The following is a 19882-nucleotide window of genomic DNA, read 5'->3' as shown; positions in this document are numbered from 1 at the left end:
GGATTTCTAAGGGCGTAAATTTTTGATTCACTCCTCACTACCTATCACAGTTTCGAAGGCCATAAAATGCCAAGATAGCCCAACCCCCCCCCCCCCAAATGACCCCATTTTGGAAAGTAGACACCACAAGCTATTTGCTGAGAGGCATGGTGAGTATTTTGCAGCTCTCATTTGTTTTTGAAAATGAAGAAAGACAAGAAAATTTTTTTTTTCTTTTTTCAATTTTCAAAACTTTGTGACAAAAAGTGAGGTCTGCAAAATACTCACTATACCTCTCAGCAAATAGCTTGGGGTGTCTACTTTCCAAAATAGGGTCATTTGGGGGGGGGTTGTGCCACCTGGGCATTCCATGACCTCCAAAACTGTGATAGGCAGTGAAGAGGGAAATCAAAAATTTACACCCTTAGAAAGCCTGAAGGCGGTACTTGGTTTTTGGGGTCCCGTACGCGGCTAGGCTCCCAAAAAGTCTCACACATGTGGTATCCCCGTACTCAGGAGAAGCAACAGAATGTATTTTGGGGTGTAATTTCACGTATTCCTATGGCATGTTTGAGCAATATATCATTTACTGACAACTTTGTGCAAAAAAAAAAATTGTCTTTTTCCCGCAACTTGTGTCACAATATAAAATATTCCATGGACTCGACAGGACTCTCAGCAAATAGCTTGGAGTGTCTACTTTCCAAAATGGGGTCATTTGGGAGGGGGGTTGAACTGTCCTGGCATTTTATGCACAACATTTAGAAGCTTATGTCACACATCACCCACTCTTCTAACCACTTGAAGACAATGCCCTTTCTGACACTTTTTGTTTACATGAAAAAATTAATTTTTTTTGCAAGAAAATGACTTTGAACCCCCAAACATTATATATTTTTTTTAAAGCAAATGCCCTACAGATTAAAATGGTGGGTGTTTTTTTTTCACACAGTATTTGCGCAGCGATTTTTCAAACGCATTTTTTTGGGAAAAAAACACACTTTTTTAAATTTTAATGCACTTAAACACACTATATTGCCCAAATGTTTGATGGAATAAAAAAGATGATCTTAGGCCAAGTACATGGATACCAAACATGACATGCTTTAAAATTGCGCACAAACGTGCAGTGGCGACAAACTAAATACATTTTTAAAAGCCTTTAAAAGCCTTTACAGGTTAGCACTTTAGATTTACAGAGGAGGTCTACTGCTAAAATTACTGCCAATTACTGCCCTCGATCTGACCTTCGCGGTAATACCTCACATGCATGGTGCAATTGCTGTTTACATTTGACGCCAGACCGCCGCTTGCGTTCGCCCTTGCGCAAGAGCGGGGGGGGCAGGGGTGCTTTTTTTTTCTTTATTATTTTTTTGCTTTTTTATCTTATTTTTAAACTGTTCCTTTCATTTTTTTTTAAATCATTTTTATTGTTATCTCAGGGAATGTAAATATCCCCTATGATAGCAATAGGTAGTGACAGTTACTCTTTTTTGAAAAAATTGGGGTCTATTAGACCCTAGATCTCTCCTCTGCCCTCAAAGCATCTGACTACACCAAGATCAGTGTGATAAAATGCTTTCCCAATTTCCCAATGGTGCTGTTTACATCCGGCGAAATCTAAGTCTTGAAATGCTTGTAGCTTCCGGTTTCTTAGGCCATAGAGATGTTTGGAGCCATTCTGGTCTCTGATCAGCTCTATGGTCAGCTGTCTGAATCACCGGCTGCATTCTCAGATTTCCTGTTGGGACAGGAGAGCCAGAGAAAAACATGGAATACGGTTGGGGGGCATTCCCTCCCACTGCTTGTAAAAGCAGTCTAGAGGCTAATTAGCCGCTAGGATTGCTTTTACATGAAAGCCGACTGCTGGCTGAAAAGAATGATAGCAAAATGATACCTAAACCTGCAGGCATCATTCTGGTATAACCACTCAAAGTCCAGCAGTACGTTGCTGGTCTTGTTGGGCATATATTGTGAACTTTTTTTTCATGCAGCCTGTGGGCTGAACGAAAAAAAGAGATTGATCGGTGGGTATGCCCACCATTAGAATACCTCCCTTCATCCACCCACTTCTAATGATGGGCATACATGCACAGTTTATATATGCCGAAGCATGGGGGCATCCTCCCACAAAAGGTAGGAGCAAATGCTCCTCCGCCTACTGCTGCCCCCATGCTTCAGCATATATGCTGAAGTATGTAACTGTGGTGGTGAAATCACCTCCGACAGCGCTGGAGTCATGGCTTTATGTATCGTGGGAGCAAACGCTGTTGCTGTCAAGATAAATAAATCCGCGCTGCAACTGAATGGCGTACCTGCTAAGCAAATGATGGTCAACAATAAAACAAAGTAACATTACAGTATAACAGTAAGATTTACCATACCTGCAAAGCAAATACAAAAAAAATAGTAAAAGATAAAACATTTAACGCAACCTGTGCCTAAAATATATATATGCCGAAACATGGGGGCATCCTCCCACAAAAGGTAGGAGCAAATCACTCCTCCGCCCACTGCTGCCCCACGCTTCGGCATATATGCTGAAGCATGTAACTGTGGTGGTGAAATCACCTCCGACAGCGCTGGAGTCACGGCTTTATGTATCATGGGAGAAAACGCTGTTGCTGTCAAGATAAATAAATCCACTCTGCAGCTGAATGGCGTACCTGAAAACAAAAAAATGGTTAACAATAAAACACAGTAAACAGTAAAGTATAAAAAAATTGCATACCTATAAAGCAAACATGATAAAAACATAATAACAATAAAACATTGCAGAATAGAATACAGTAAAAAAGAGCAGAACAATAGAGATAGTAGAGAGAGAACAATAAAACGACAACTATTTTTGTTTTTTTTATTTTATATATTCTTTTGTGAGTTTTTTTTTACTTTTTTTGTTTGTTTTTTTAACACTTTTTTTTGTAACTTTTGTAACTGTAACCGTTTCCAGGTTCGGGTCTCTCAAAATGCGATGGCATCTTGGGAGACCCTGTGAAAGTGTGTCCTAGTCTGTGCAGTGCTGTACCCTATGCTAATACTCAACTAGTGTATGGTAGCGTTCAAAAAATTCACCAATGCAAAGACCAGGATTGTCAGGACAGGAGGGACAATAATAGTGGCTGTCACGCCTATATCCGCACTTTCTGCAGACACAACATTTTCTTTAGGGGGCTCGTTGGGTAGGGGTACGTGGGAGGACATAAGGAAAATGCCTCTCTTACTGCATTTGGATTGGGAAGGTGAGGTGGAGCACCGTCTGGAAACAGAAGGGCTCTGACGATCTCTTCCTGGAATTTAAGGAAGGATCCAGTCCGTCTTGAAGCTCTGTATAGCACATGAGCATTCAGCAAAGCCAATTGAAATAAGTATACAGACACTTTTTTATACCAGCGTCTGGCCTTACGGGCAACTAGGTACGGCGCCAACAACTGGTCGTTGAGGTCCACCCCTCCCATATTGAGGTTATATTCGTGGACACAGTGGGATTTCTCCACAACAGTAGTAATTTGGACCGTTGTGTCTGCATGAAGGGACGTAAGAATGAAAACATTCTTATTATCCCTCCACTTCATAGCGAGAAAATTATTACACTGCAAGCAGGCTCTCTTCCCCAGCCTAAGACGGAAATCTACAAGCCGCTGGGGAAAGCCCCGGTGCCACATGCTCCAATCTGATGATCAAAAAGGTGACTAAAAAGTGGCACGCTCGTGTAATAATTGCCCACATATAAGTGGTACCCCTTTCCTAATAAGGGTGACACCAAGTCCCACACAATCTTGCCAGCGTTTCCTATGTAGTCAGGGCTGTTTGTTGGCGATACGTGGCTTTATCTTTTATGTAAACCATAAAACTACATGTATAGCCTGTGGCCCTGTCACAGAGCTTATACATCTTGACCCCGTATCTGGCACGCTTGCTGGGAAGGTACTGTTTGAATGACAAGTGGCCAGAAAACTTAATCAGTGACTCATCAACGCGGACAACTTGATGGGGAGTAAACAAGTCTGCAAAACGTTGAAGTGGTTTACGAGGGGCCGAATTTTGTAGAGCCGATTGTATCCAGGGTCTCCACGAGGACGACAGAGTTCATTGTTGTTGAAGTGCATGAACCGCAAAATCTGCTCGTATAGTGTCCTGGCCATGGAAGCAGAGAACATGGGCATATGGTGAATTGGGTCAGTGGACCAATATGACCGCAACTCACTCTTTTTGGTTATGCCCATGAGGAGGGAAAGGCCCAGAAAGATCTTAAATTCGGAAACCGTAATTGGTTTCCAATCTCTGGCAAGGGAGGACTGGGGAATAGTGGTGATGTGTTGACCAGCGTACAAATTGCTTTGGTCCACAATAGATCTATAGAGATCTTCGGTGAAAAACAGCGAATAAAAGTCAAGTGGCGTAAAATCAACTGTTTCCACATGAATGCCGGGTTGACCAGTGAATGGGGGAAGTACGGGTGCTGCAGAAGTGGTGGGTTTCCAATTCGGATTGGCGAATGCAGCAGGAAGGGCACTATGGGCACGACGGGCCTGTGTTCGTCTTCTTTGTGGCAGCGGGATACTACTTGTGCTTGCCACCTCACCAGCTTGAACTGCACTTATGGGATTTGCCACGTCACCAAGTGTTACTGCAGTGCTGGATGCACGACCAGGGTGTACTAGGCCGCTGGTGCTTGCCAGTTCACCAGAAGGAATAGCGGAGCTAGTACTTCTCTGCTCCATACGAGAGCCCTGCGGTTCTTGCACTTCAAGGACAGAAGAAGAAGTTCGGGGTCTGGTATGCCTGACCTTGGCAGGGACCACAACTCCGTCATCAGAGCTATCTGTCATGGAGCCGCTGCTGTCTACAGGTTCGTATTCTGAGCCTGAATCTGACAGATGAGTGACTTCCTCTTCACTATCTGTCATGCTCAGAAACGTGTAGGCCTCTTCACTAGTGTACCTTCGATTTGCCATGTTGGGCTCTAAATTTAGTGGTACACTAGTGAGACTCACAGGCAAAAAAGCTCCTGACTGTTAGCTACTGATTCAAAACGCTACCAAAAAACTGTTAGCGATCGCAGGGATCAAGCCTGACTGGGCACCTGGGCCGAGGGGCAAAACGCAGGTGCTAGCAGGTATCTGTGCTGATCCCGCTAACACTGCATTTTTAGGGACCCTAAATTGCTGGGGACGCTAGTATAGATCTGATCGGATCAGATATTGATCCGTTCAGATACTATACCACTAAGGGAGGTGTATGCTGCGTGCGTGGGTGTTAGCGGTACTGGTGCTAACCTGACGCTGCCTGGGGCGACGCAGACCTTATCTGGACCTAAAAACTTAACCTATATCACCGCCGGGCAATTAGGGGGTTAAACCTTTATTAGGTAATAAACGGCGTGTGCCCTAAAACTATAAAAAACAAACTAACTAACCAGCGTCACCCGTAACACTTATACGGTGATCACTGGTGAAAGGGTTAACTAGGGGGCAATCAGGGGGTTAAAACCTTTATTAGGTAGTATATGGGGGTCCCTGTCGCTATAAAACACTGATGGCGAACCTATATACTTACCTCCCTAACTAGTGTCACTTGTGACACTAATACAGCAATCAGAAAAACGATCGCTTAGTGACACTGGCAACTGGGGTGATCATGGGGTTAAAACTTTATTAGGGGGGTTAGGGGGGTTAGGGGGGTACCCTAGACCTAAAGGGGGCTAACCCTAGCTGCCCTACCACTTATAACTGTCACAAACTGACACCAATACAATAATCAGAAAAAAAAACTGCTATTGGTGTCACTGTGACAGGGGGTACAGGGGGGGTGATCGGGGGGTGACTGGGGGGTGATGGGGGGGTGAAAAGTGTGCCTGCGTGTTCTACTGTAAGTGTAGTGTTGGTGCAAACTCACATTGATGTCTTCTCTCCTCGCGCCAGAACGAAAACACCGGCTCGAGGAGAGATGACATCACGATCGGACCCCCCGCCCGCGGGCAGGCAGGGACGTACAGGTAAGCCCCTACGCCTGCCCGTGCCATTGTGCCGACGTACATTGGCGTGCGGCGGTCGGCAACTGGTTAAAGATCACAACAGATATTTTGAAGTCCATTTGCAGCTGGTTGGATCTGCTGTTTGTTCACATTGAAAATGATCAGTAGTTTATGTGCATCTGATGTGAGTTTTGAAGATGAATTTCCCCAGTGTCTTTAGTTAGAGAGGTCAGTGAGAGATGTTTTAAAGCTCATTTACTTCATGGTAAGAATATGTAAATATTTGAATGTCCATAGCCTATCTAGGGGTTTAATTAAAGTCTTTGTTTATATTATTTATTTTATGCACTATGCAGTTCAATATTTCTGTGCATATTTGATCATAGGTGCAAATTATGGATTTGGGGCCCAAAGCAGGGATTAGGATGGGCTCCCCATTGGACCTATAAATTAACAGGTGATGTAAAGAGGAGAAACACAAATTCACTTTTTAGTAAATGAAAGTGAGGGGCTAGTGAGGAGCAATGTTAGGTAGTAGTAGCAAAAATTTACAGAATTTATAGCCTTTACAGGGAAAGCACTATGCCCCCTCTTGGTCAGGTCACTGAGTTTTTTGTGTGTTTATGTACTTCACTGTATGTTTGACCTCTGTTACAACATGTTTTTTATACCTTTTTAAACACAACATATTTGCAAAATTGTATCTTTAGTATTTTTGCCATATAAATGATTTGGCTTTGGTCATACTATGTGTTGTATTGCATTCAATTATTTTAAACAATAACAGACATGTTTGCTCTGAACAATAGAAGATAGCACAATACCCAAGTTAGGAGACTCACATTTTAAAAAATACGAGAAAATAAATATAATGTGAGACGTTACTCATGTGAATGTAGCCTTTCTGTTCTAAATTTTGTTTTCATATAAATTTTTTCACTAACACAGACTGGCATAGTACAGGAGCTTTAGGCTCCAGAGGATTTGCGGTTTGGAGTCCAATGTCTGGTCTATTGGGGGACTCTCCACATCACTGACCCTTACGGGTTCCACCAGTGGTCTGTCATCTCTTCCCTACTTTATTATAGCCTTATTATAGATTTACATTGGGCTTGACTGGGCTCAAGCCCATAGGCCCCGGGCCAATAGGGGGCCCCGCGGGCCCCGCCCGTTTTGAAAGCGGCCGAAAGCCGCCGAGATACACAGGACACCCGGCTCTGTATCTCGGCGGTGCTATTTTTAAACTGAAAGACTGCAATGACAAGGCAGCAATGACATTGGAGCAAGGCTACACTTACAAGTCTGCAAATGACACTGGCACAAGGCTACACTCACACTGACAAGGCTACACTGACATTGACAAGGCTGCAATGACATTGACAAGTACTAAGTATAAAATTGATGCGCTTTAAATAAATAGTGCACAATATGCTGCTGCGACTAAGCTTAAATCCAGGAATAAAAAATGCATACATGTGAATAAAATAGATCAATAATTATGGTGCTAATACATGTGTTAAAATTGCCAAAATAAATCTTCAAATTGGTGATGTGACGGTGAATATAAATAAAATAATAATGACACTTTGAGTACAATGTCCAGGCAGAGATAAATAGTGGGGGAAAGTAAAAATAATTAAACAGTTCCTTCCCTTAATCCAGATTGATTGACTCACTGGGTTAGATCGTTTGTATCAGGATATTTAGTTTTTCTTGCATCCCACTTTAGCCATAATACTGCTGGTGATTCGGCTCTCAGGATAAAGGTTTTATGCAAAGCAAGCAAAGAAAAAATAGATCATTGTGCAGTGAACTTACTAGATAGTACATAAGCAAAACAGGGACAAGAGATACACTCACAAACTTCCGGTCTATTAGAAGCATTCAAATATGCAGATTGCAGTTAGCCGCTGTGGACGAGATTTTCCATAGAGAAACAGCTGCTGTTAACCTTCAGGTGTATTGCAGCACTGAACGTCCTAAGCTCCTCCCACGCGTTGCATCACTGACACGTGACTTTTTCAAGGAACCTTGAAAAAGTCACGTGTCAGTGATGCAACACGTGGGAGGAGCTTAGGACGTTCAGTGCTGCAATACACCTGAAGGTTAACAGCAGCCGTTTCTATATGGGAAACCTCGTCCACAGCGGCTGACTGCAATCTGCATATTGGAATGCTTCTAATAGACCGGGAGTTTGTGAGTGTATCTCTTGTCCCTGTTTTGCTTATGTACTATCTAGTAAGTTCACTGCACAATGATCTATTTTTTCTTTGCTTCCTTTGCATAAAACCTTTATCCTGAGAGCCGAATCACCAGCAGTATTATGGCTAAAGTGGGATGCAAGAAAAACTAAATATCCTGATACAAACGATCTAACCCAGTGAGTCAATCAATCTGGATTAAGGGAAGGAACTGTTTAATTATTTTTACTTTCCCCCACTATTTATCTCTGCCTGGACATTGTACTCAAAGTGTCATTATTATTTTATTTATATTCACCGTCACATCACCAATTTGAAGATTTATTTTGGCAATTTTAACACATGTATTAGCACCATAATTATTGATCTATTTTATTCACATGTATGCATTTTTTATTCCTGGATTTAAGCTTAGTCGCAGCAGCATATTGTGCACTATTTATTTAAAGCGCATCAATTTTATACTTAGTACTATTTGTTTGGTTATCTGATCACCCTATATTGATAGCAGCTTTAATTTACTGATTTTATCATAGCACTAACTATATTGGTATATATATATATATTTTTTAAGCACAATTTATTTATATCACACATATCTATCCACATCAGCGCTTGGTTTTTATTCATTTTTTTAATGACATTGACAAGGCTGCAGATGGACACTGATAAGGCTGCATTGATGGGCATTTAAATGTAAGTTTTTTTCCTTAAACTTCCCTCCTAAAAGTTTTTTTCCTTAAAATTCCCTCCTAAACATGTTATACGCCGGCTTGTGTTATACGCCAATAAATACGGTAATTATCATTTTATCAATTTTTATTGCTTTTATTAATCGTGGACCCGGGACAAATACCTGGGTCCACGATAATATATATTATCTACTTTTGTGAGTAGCCATTTGGCTGTTTTGTCTTGTCCAATTAAACAGAAGTTCTTTAATACTGCACTGAGTCTGGCACACCTTGTCCTTTTCTATTTCTGTTTTATAGAGCTGTGCATATGTATAGAAGGGTAGGGCCCAAAAGTGACTCAAGCCCAGGGGCCCCCACCACCCTAAGTCCTGCCCTGGGCTTACCTGTAGGTAAAAGTGGTAGTACAGGATTTACAACCACTTTAACACTGGCCAGAAATTCCTGTTTTATTTGCCTTGTGTTTTTCTTCCTCCTTTAAAATTATGTAACCAGGAAGCACGATAATGTGTCATTGGTACTTTTAAACCATGACATTGCTAGATAAATTACAAAGAGCCTGCAACAGAGTATATTTGCTTTACAGATTAACTCAGGCTGTTTAGTCATATAATTAACTGCAAGGTAACTACATTATTTCTCAACATAAGGTTGGACTAGTAAAATAAGAGATGACATCACATCTTAAATCACACGCCCATATCTATTCACACTGAACAAAAATTCATTACTGTTCTGCAGAGTCTCTGGAGTCAGCTGCAATTGTAAGTTACACTTCCAAGCATTGCATTTTCTTCAATATTAATATTTGATAAACAATTGTATCATTTAAGTCATGTTGTATCTATTTTCTGTCCATCCTAATCTGTAGTGAACCAAATTCCTGGCTGATTTTTAACTGAACTGTTTGTATACGCTTCTCATGTTTTGAATACCTTTCTAGTATTATATGTTGTAAAGTATAATCTGGTGTGTGGTAATTTATCTAAACTACCATTTAAAAAAAATATTGTTTTCTGTTAAAATGATAAAAAATACACCTATGAGGATGTGTTTTGCATAAGACATATTATTTATAACAACTTTAAGTTAATATTGTGAGTTTGCATAACAGGTAACTGCTGTACCTGACAAACCCCAAACACACAAGTATAAGCTTGCAGATCAGAGTTGTTAAAATGTGTTTAATACATTTATTTGTGGCGCCATTTGCCTGATAATAGAGAAAATTGTCATGTTGGCAAAGCAAGGAAGCAGCTATTTTTTTAATCTGCTATATGGTATGAAGGTTTGTGCCATATATTAGACCTACATGGATAGTGAAACTATGCTGATCAGTGTAATTATAATAGATGAGAAGGCTGAGTAAAGTTATTTATAAATAAAGGAGGCGATGCTTAATAATGCAATATGTTCTGAAAGTGGTCTCTACTTAAAATGTTTTTTAGCCATAAAAGGTTGAAGTAGAATTTTAGGCTAAACTTAACTCCCTCCAGATCCTAATATATATGATGACTAGCCTGTGAAAGAAAAATCTGTATACTTGCCTATTTTCAGCCCACTTCAGTGTGGTCACGTGATCCAGCTCCTATGTGTCAGTCAGCGGCAGCTGCAGAGGGGAGGAGGGAGCGCCAACAATGGTTAGGCCACAGGAGCCTATGGGTGACGTCACCACTCCAGGCTTTACCACTTTATCAGCCACCACCAAGCACTCGCTCCTCTTCCCTGCAGCCATCACTGGCTGACAGAGGGAAGATCACATGACTGGAAAAGAGCAGAGCATACTTTCTTACACAGATTAGTAAGCATAGGTGTTGGGGGGGTGCATTTTAAGACTAGTTAGGGTTTAGCCTGTTATTTAAAGTGGAGTTCCACCCATATAAAAGTCAGCAGCTACAAAAAGTGTAGCTGCTGACTTTTAATAATCGGACACTCACCTGTCCCACAGTCCAGCGATGCGGGCGAACGAAGCCCCACTCCTCTCTCTCGCCTCTCCTCAGCACCGGCATTGTGACTGTGAGCTCCCGGCTGTGGCTGGGCAATCTTCTGGGACCTGTGACAAGTCCCAGAAAATTGCATGGAGGGGAGGGGGGGAGAGGTGAAATTCCTTCCGGCTCCGCAGAGCCCCGGGAGGAAGTGGGAGCTGGATGCCTCTAAAAAGAGGGTATCCACTCCCCCCCCCCAAAAAAATGACATGTCAAATGTGGCATGTCATGGGGTCACCTTCACTTAAAGCGGAATTTCCATTTTTGGGTGGAACTCTGCTTTAAGATTGATTCTTCACTATTATAATTTTATGTTACCTTAAGCTAAAAACTTTAGAGATTTTGTATTTAGAGATCAGGTATAATCCTCTTCCAGTTTCCAGGTATACTTAGCAGGAATGGTGTGATGCTGATTATAGGGTTAAATACATCAGAGTGACTCTTTGGATCTTAGGGTGAGTTGACATTACTACTAGTTAAGATAGAAAAAACAGCAACAGGATCATCTGTCTACATGGCACTAAGGACTGGTATATATTAGGAAAAACACTGCCATAGGCCTAGCAGCCCAATTTATCTGAACATGGGAAAGTATTGATTCGGAATAACATTTCCAAACTCAATACCATAGGCTTATAAATGTGGTCCTAAATGTGATACAAACTGCCATGCCACAACATTGTAAAAGAATGGTGTAGAGGTTATGAATCTGAATTTATAAGCCTGGGCATTTGCCCAACCCTTACAAGAAAAAAAGAACACAACTGTGTAGGAGGGATCTACGTTAAAGTGTTTAGCAATTCAAATACCCATTAGTGCACAATGCTATTAGGATATGTTTTGGGAACAAAGTACAACATGACTAAGAACTCGTTAGACAGGAAGAATGATTGCATCCAGAGTACACTGCAAATGGAAATTAACCTTTTTTAAAATCTCACAACATTTGTGGACAGTAGTTGTTACTTCTGTGCTGAATGACCAAATAATGTCTTTTAAATCCACAGATTTGAAAAAAAAAAAAATGTATTACCATGGATTAGTGATCACTGGAAATAATAGGATCTAATAGGCAAGCATAACAAAATGTATATCTAAGAATTTCATCAAATGTGGGTGGCAGCAGAAGTCACTGATCTAAAAAGCAATAAATCACATGCTGAAAAGGGTTAAATGGATACAGAATATGATAATTGTCTGGGAAAATCTAAGCTTCTCCCTATAAGCATTTAATTTCTTTGCGCTTAAAAGAACAAAAAGCTCTCTTATATAATGCTGGGAAAGCGCGCCTTTCTTTCTCTCCAAGTAATACAAACAGACGTTGGTATCACCTCAAGCTCAATGTAAAATCCTGCGCAAAATAGCCAAGTGGCTTTTAGTTATACTAAACACATTGATAACAAAAGAGGCTGCTGACTTCAGAATCAGCCAATCAGACACTTGTATTCATTCAAAAGAACCAATGACACACATGCATATAATCAAATATAAAAGCAGTAGTGAGGTGTGCAGATGGTGGTGTGCAAAACCATGCAACAAGCACATGGCTTTGAACACAACCGTGTGCACATTCAGACGGCTACCAGTGATGCGAGCCGTACTATACCATGGCCCAGTGGGTCATAATATTGTATGGTTATACTACGGTTCCCAAAGTACGCAAACTTGTTTACTTAGGAGTTGAAATGTGGTCGCCATGGAGTGGCCAGGTCCTTGGAGAAACATAAACAGACATCCTTGAAAAAACAAAAAGATCCGCTGTGTCCACAGGAAGGTTTCCACATCCAATGGTCTTCCACCAGCATCTGTATGTGCGAATACCCTCAAATGAGAGTATTGCAGCAAAACTGACACTGGGGGGCATCTGACAACATACATAAATGAAATTTTCCACAACAGCTCCTCCTCTTTGTCATATCCTCCCATGTGTCCCTCGATGAATCTTGATTTTCTTCTTAAACGTGGAAATGTATCAGTCCTTACAGTCCATATGAGTCCATAAAAAAGGAAAACACGGCTTGACTTGTAGATTCTGTTCTTAAGGAGGAATGACTTATAAGGAGGATGACATGGTGAGCTGTAGTAATCGCTGGTCGGTCTGGGATCCCCTGTGTCTTGTACGTGGGCTGGACTTCGGGGCATCTCATCTCGGTAAGGAAGATGTGGTCATCTGCTCGGGCTCTGGTCATGCGTCCAATCAGGCAACAGGAGTACCTCATCATGGCATATAGAAGGAATAGAAACAAAAACAACATGAGTATATATACCCCTACTTCCTTCACTATGATCCGCTGCAAAATAAAAATTAAATCCCCAACGATTCCCAAACCCTTAAAAAGGATTTCAACCTTCACTAGCTATAGCTCTGGCTTTGCCTTGTAGGGATCTAAACCTTATCCATATGTATATACCTTGTCACTACCATATACCTTGTCACTACTATCCCCGATCCAGATATAACAATCTTTACTTAGGAATTCCCAGAAACCCCCTTGGATTGTGGGAACTTCCTTGCAGCTTCAACAGTTACATGCAAGTGTTTCATAAGCTCAAGCCCCCACCGTGTACAAGCAATTCCCTTCCAGCTGTCCCTGCCATTCTTACCTTCTCTCGCGCCATCAGATCCTCACGATCGGCTGCGACATAAGATGCTGGGACGAGTTTCACCAGCACACATGAAACTCTTGCCTTACGGGAAATTACCTTATAAGCTGTAGATCCGCATTAATACCAAACTACAGTTGAAGCACACTTGTGGGCTACCTAGTTAAAGCTGGCAAGAACCAGAGCTATTGTTAAAATTATAATTCATTTTACCCTCTAGAAATGTTTTGTTAAGTTCCTTTGACAGGTGTCTGTTTGGATTTTACTATTCTGTCAAAACTCCTCACACCAATATGAACGTCACATATAAGCATGTACCGCCGTCATCGCTGGGGCACTAATACCCGACCATGTGTCCTGTTCTCTTCCTTAGCCAGTTGGGATGCTTTTCATCGTTACCCTTGCCAAAATTTATTAAACAAAAAATATAAATTAACGAAGATACTTCTCTACTCTTTGTGGTTGATCCACTTCTTGCAGTGGCTGGCGTGGTCTCATCCCTCAAGCTTCTTTACAATGGCCCAGTCACCTGGTTGGAAAGAATGTAAACTGGTTATTGTGTCAGGGTCCAGGATGGGCTCGTGGACCCTGTGGTGGACTTTTTGAAAATCATGTTACAGTGATTGCACCTACCCCATCAGCTGAGAATGTAGGTGACAGCTAATGAGGAAAGTACAATTCTGTTTTTGGTTGACCTCCAAACAAACCTCATATGACAATAACCCAGACATCGGGACTGTGGTCACTGCATAACCTGTGCGTGGCTTACCATCTGGGGTGTAATACCTGGAACCATTGACAAAAAGGTTCTTAGCATCTGGGATGGGAGCCTCTTTCACCAGACTGCTGCTTGCTGATTCAAATTCCATCAAAGAAAGACAGTCTTGGCAAAAACTTGATTAGAATTATAAAGGTTTGTATTATTGGTTTGAAAAATTGTCATTCTCACCACTATCATCCCCCTTTCCTTCCCTCCTCATTACAAATTGGAGGAAGACATGTAGGGTTTAGAATGGTGCAGAATAAAACAGTGAGATAGCCTATGATACTTTTACCTTCTTATACACCTGTACACACACTTCCAGAAACTCTTTGGACCTGATAAGATACTTATAAACAAAGGTTATTACTCTATCCTTCAAAGAATTGTAAACAATACAACATTCATGTACATTGTTAAATTGTCACGGACATTCCACAAAACAGATAATAACTAAACCCTCTGTAAATCTTACTTTCACGTATTTACTTAAAATACAACAGCCGCGACACGCAAGAGGGCTGTAGCGGTAGGTTCAAACATCTTGTTACCACATACAAACAATGAGACAAACATTTAGATACAAATGTGGGGAGAGATATTTCATAGTTCCTAAAAATGAAAATGAAAAAAAATAAAAATGACCAGATAGAATGCTGCCTTAACTCTTTTAGCGATAGAAAAATAATACAAATTGAAAAGCACGAGAGCATTTTGAAATCTTTGCATGGACCAGCCACACAAAGTTCAAAAACAGGCCTGTGTATTTTTAATCACACAAACGTGTACTACGCATCCATCAACTCACTCAACATTACAGATTTCTGAAGCCGCAGTCACGCTACATCAACTCCAGAGGGATACCCAAAATAGTATCCTTGGACCACTTATGTCAATCTTTCGGGGATTTAATGGCCTTTTCCTCAGAACTGAGATTTCATGTATTATGTAGCTGTCTGACTGGGGTGCATGGATGACCTATTGCCCATGACGATTCAAATCGCTTTTTTGGCAAACTCTGCATCCAGAGAACCCTGCGCTTTATTTTCGGAACGATTATGATTTGCGCCTTTGTCACCATAATCGACCCCCGCATTCCGATTATTATACACGGCCTGAGTGGGGCTGTTAGCGTACTACTCCTCACGTTTATGCTAATACAATCGCGAACTGGAATTCCGACTATTATACACGGCCCGACCAGTCTCACGATATACAGCCTTCTAAACGTGTTCGTCCGACAACTACAAAAACACCATGAAATCCTCCACTATTCAAAACAATATTATGGCTTCTATCTGTACCTAGATATTACAACAATAACTTGGATGCCTCCTGTTTTCTCTCTACCAAAAACTGTATTACAGTATAAACCTTCATTTAATTTAAAAATAAAAATGATTTTGTCTTTCCAAACACAAGTCAAAAGACCCCAAGCCCCCCCACCAACTTCCTGTTGCACACCTGAGTAGGAAGAGGGAGGGGGAGGGGAAGCCTTGAATAGCTTCATATTTTGTCTATCAAGACATTAGAAAAATCTATGACTAAACATCAACAACCAAAAACTTTTGTCCAGGAGTGGGTGGAATAAAATCCCATATTGCAAATGGGAGGGAATCCCCCTTAAGTCACATATCCCCTGGGAAGTCAAACCACAAGTTTTGAGACCGAAATACCACAGTGTAACAAAAGCCAAAAACTGAAACTCCTGCAAAAAAGACGGCTGAAGGAGTTCAACCAGTCTTTTCGCTTCCACTGCAGGCCACAAACAAAATGGCGCCATTAACACATGAAATTTAGTTGTTGATCCCACCAAAATCGAGATTTCTTCACTAGAAACATAAACTTCTTTAAAACAACTGGAATAAAAACTAAATGATTCTACTGGAACTGGAGTTCAGTACAAAACCAGAGATATTTTGCTCGAGACTAAAATCAGCAGAAACAAAAAAGCAGTTGCAGCAATCGAAAATCGGTCCACGGCAAAATGGTGAATGAAACCCGGACTACAGAAAAATGGCCAACATTAACAAATGACAAGACAAACCAGGATTTCTTCCTACAAAAACTGACTATACAATTGAGACACCAATTGAGTCACCAATGTTAACACTTATCCCTAGACAAACACTTTAGGCTATGTCAATTAGGGCCTATACTGAAATATAGGCATATTTAACGAAACAATATTGGGTGGCACAGTGGTGTAGTGGTTAGCACCCCCCGCCCAGCAGCAAAAAGGGCCGCTGGCTTGAATCCCAACCACGACACCACCCGCCCGGTCTCTGCATGTTCTCCCTGCGCCTGCGTGGGTCTCCTCCGGGCACTCCGGTTTCCTCCCACACTCCAAAGACATGCTGGCAGGCCAATTGGCCTCCGTCCAAAATTGGCCCTAGTGCATGAATGCAAACCAGGGACCCCGGACTGCGGGCTCCCCGAGGGCAGGGACCGACGTGAGCATGCGATGCACGTGTGGAGCCCTGCGCAAACCGATGGCGCTATATGGGTACCTTTAAACAAATATGAGCATCTCAATGAGACACAATGCACAGGGACAACCGCAGACACACACCCACACTCACTCAGACTGAACTGAATAGACTGGTGTTTCCACGCAACCCCACCAACCATGCAATTATGTAATATATCCAAAAATGCCAAAGTTACATAAAACATGAAAAAAAAAGTCTTAAACAATACACTCTTGTCCCAAATACAACACAATATTTAACTCTGAGAGTTAGAAAGTCAACAGAACTCCCCCCATGTTATTACCTAAAAACCTGAGACCCCCCCACAGGGCGTAAACAGCTCCTATTGTGATGTCCCAACAATACATGGGCACTTGGATATGCGACAGGCATTTCAACTTAAAACCAAACCCTTTAAAAATATTTTTACACTTATGGGGACATGTGACTTGGTCCCATACAAAGGTAAAAATCACAATTCATCCATTTCTATTTCTCATATACATCACAAACATATCACACAGCATTACTGATATGGTACACAGGTAATCCGCCCCTTTCTATGTGCCAAACACTGCGCTCATGGGATTAGCCCCTCACTCTAAGCAGCCACTTAATGATACAAACTCATGTAAATTAATAATAAATGATACACTATACACTCGCCCTCACCAATAGTGTGATCAAATAGCAGCGCTAAAAATACTAAAAAAATCTAAAAGAAAGAAATATATATAAGTGATTACTAAATGTGATACCTAAATTAACAGCTGTTTGTTAACAGCACTAAATAAATAAGTGTTTCTAATAAACAGACATAGTGTGACCCATCTGTGTAATAATCTTAAATCTAAAGAAAAAATGTTCAACATATAAAGTCCAAAATTGGGTGAAAACGTAGTGAGTAATGGTGATAATATCAAAAATATGATCTTCGGTGATAATATCTTCCACCACACCGCTGTGATTGTGACTTCCACTCCCCTTCAGCGAGTAAACTCACCAGCTCTTTTTGCCTTACACTCTCGTGTTCGGCTCACAGGCTTTTCCCACACAGTAGGGGGCAAAGTGATAACCTCCAATCAATCCCCGTATAGTTATCCGCAGTTTATATGCAAATGCTCTCTCCACATGAAAGAAAGGAAAAGCGATCCAATAGTGCAGTAACGCAACAAACTTTAATAAAAAATGACACTCTCCTCCACCATAGAACTCACATTTTACAAATTTCAATCAAGCGAATAGGCACAGCAATCATGGTCATCACCAACAACACTTCAAACGGTAAACTGGACGTATGGTGGTCACGGCGGACCCAGGTACTCTAATGGATGGTGACACTCTCACCCGTTCCCTGGAGTCTCCCGTAGCCGCTTCCCCGCTCACTCGTATGGCGCTCCCTGTCACAGCGTCCTACGTCAAGCTTCTTCGATTGCCGTATAGCCACGCCCCGACATGTTTCGTCACGGAGGACTTATTCATGGGATTGGCTAAACGGACTGGCAATCTTTCTTATATACCCTCCCACCATATGACGCGTGTTGTTGATGACACTGCGCTTGCGCGTTCCCTGTGTCCTCGTTCGCACCATACGTATACATTGCTCTATGCAGCAGAGATAGAGGGCATTAAAAATCCATTATTACTCAAAATACTACAGCAATATCACTGTCAGGAAACACTAGCTGATTGGTGATCACGCACATCATCCATAGAGAGCGCGTATCATCAATCCTCACAGCAAATCATACATTATCTGTATACAGTGACATCCACAGATTAATAATAGAAATATGACTTTCTATAAACTAAAAAACATAAAAAGTATACAAATTTAAAATGTATTATTTATTGAATGGTTGGAAATATAAATGTCAAAACTAAACCCATTAAAATCCAAACAAGGTTATTACACCTCATGGATCTACCGCATCTCTCACCCGAGACACTCTTTCTACCTCAAAGGTCAACTCCTACATACATAAGGATCAAAATCTCCCCTACCAGTCCCTCGCCCCCATAGGTGGTCTCTCGGTTGTGTTGGTGTTACAGATTCTCCACCTATCATCATTTCTGGGTCTGGGCGACATACAACCCTGGACCCCAACTGTTAACTCAATAATCATTAATGAAACAGTTGAGGTCCAGCTCTATATTTAAACCTCCGGGAAAAAGACATCTCAATAAGTATATCCATTGAGTTTCACGTTGGGATAAATCCCTTATTCTGTTGGAACCCCTCCACGATGGATATACAATGTCTATTCCACAAAACTGGAGTAGACTCGGGACTTGATTATGCTTCTCCCTAAAATGAAGGGATACGCTGTGTTACTTGAAGCCATTTTTAATGTTTGTTAAATGCTCAGAGATGCGGACTCTTAATAGTCTTTTCGTGCGTCCTACATAATACAGGCCACATGGGCATCACATCAAGTACACTATGTATGATGAATTACACGTAATGAACTCTTTAATTTCAAATGTTTTATTTGCTTGATTGGTGATGCTCTTCATGTTCCTGTTCCTAATCCTCACTGTCCTACAGCACACGCATTTGTTGCATGGGAAGAAACCATTAAGATTTATTTTGATAGATGGTCGGCCTGGTGGATCAAGGATTTTTTTCACTACTCTATCCCCAAAATTAGGGGCCCTCCTGTAAATAAACTTGGGGGTTTCTGGTAACAGTTCTCCTAGGTGTCGATCCCTCCGGAGAATATACCAGTTTTTTTTAAAAATCCTTTCAATATCTCTACACTGACTATGGTAGTTGGATATAAATCCCCACTGTTGTTTCTCATTGGATCTGATCCTTTCTTTGTTTTTTAAAATTTCCTCCCTTGGTATATTGGCTACCTGCTCTATAACCTCATCCACAGACTTTTCTGAATAGCCCTTCTGAAAGAACCTCTCCTTCAGCACTTTTGCCTGAGCATAATACTTTTCTTGTTCCGTACAGTTCAGACGGACCCTCATCAATTGTCCCTTCGGGATGTTCTTTATCCATACAGGGTGATGACCACTCCTGATGGATAAAAAACTGTTCCGGTCCGTCGGTTTAAAGTACACACAAGTTATCAGGGAGTGATCCTTTCTTTGAATCGTCACATCCAAAAAGTTAATGCATGTGTCGCTAATTTGAGCCTCCAGTCTAATGTTGTTATTATTAGTATTAAGGTACTTTAAAAATTCTTCAACAGATTCCCTAGA

At 41.3% G+C, this 19882-nt stretch overlaps 1 protein-coding gene across 2 annotated transcripts in view; it reads left to right on the top strand.

The window, feature by feature from the left end:
* LOC141146604 (LITAF domain-containing protein-like) overlaps window positions 1-19882 on the top strand; it is a 285709-nt gene that overhangs the window by 103234 nt on the left and 162593 nt on the right. Inside the window, exon 2 of one of the 2 annotated variants that reach the window (XM_073632972.1) lies at window positions 9500-9613. The gene's annotated coding sequence lies outside the window, so the exon portion shown is untranslated. Of the gene's footprint in view, window positions 1-9474; window positions 9614-19882 lie in introns of those variants that run through there. The other variant, XM_073632974.1, reaches the window with a different exon arrangement.

The sequence above is a fragment of the Aquarana catesbeiana genome, linkage group LG06, assembly GCF_042186555.1.
Source record: "Aquarana catesbeiana isolate 2022-GZ linkage group LG06, ASM4218655v1, whole genome shotgun sequence".
Classification (NCBI taxonomy): domain Eukaryota; kingdom Metazoa; phylum Chordata; class Amphibia; order Anura; family Ranidae; genus Aquarana; species Aquarana catesbeiana.
This window is presented reverse-complemented; position numbering and strand designations above follow the sequence as displayed.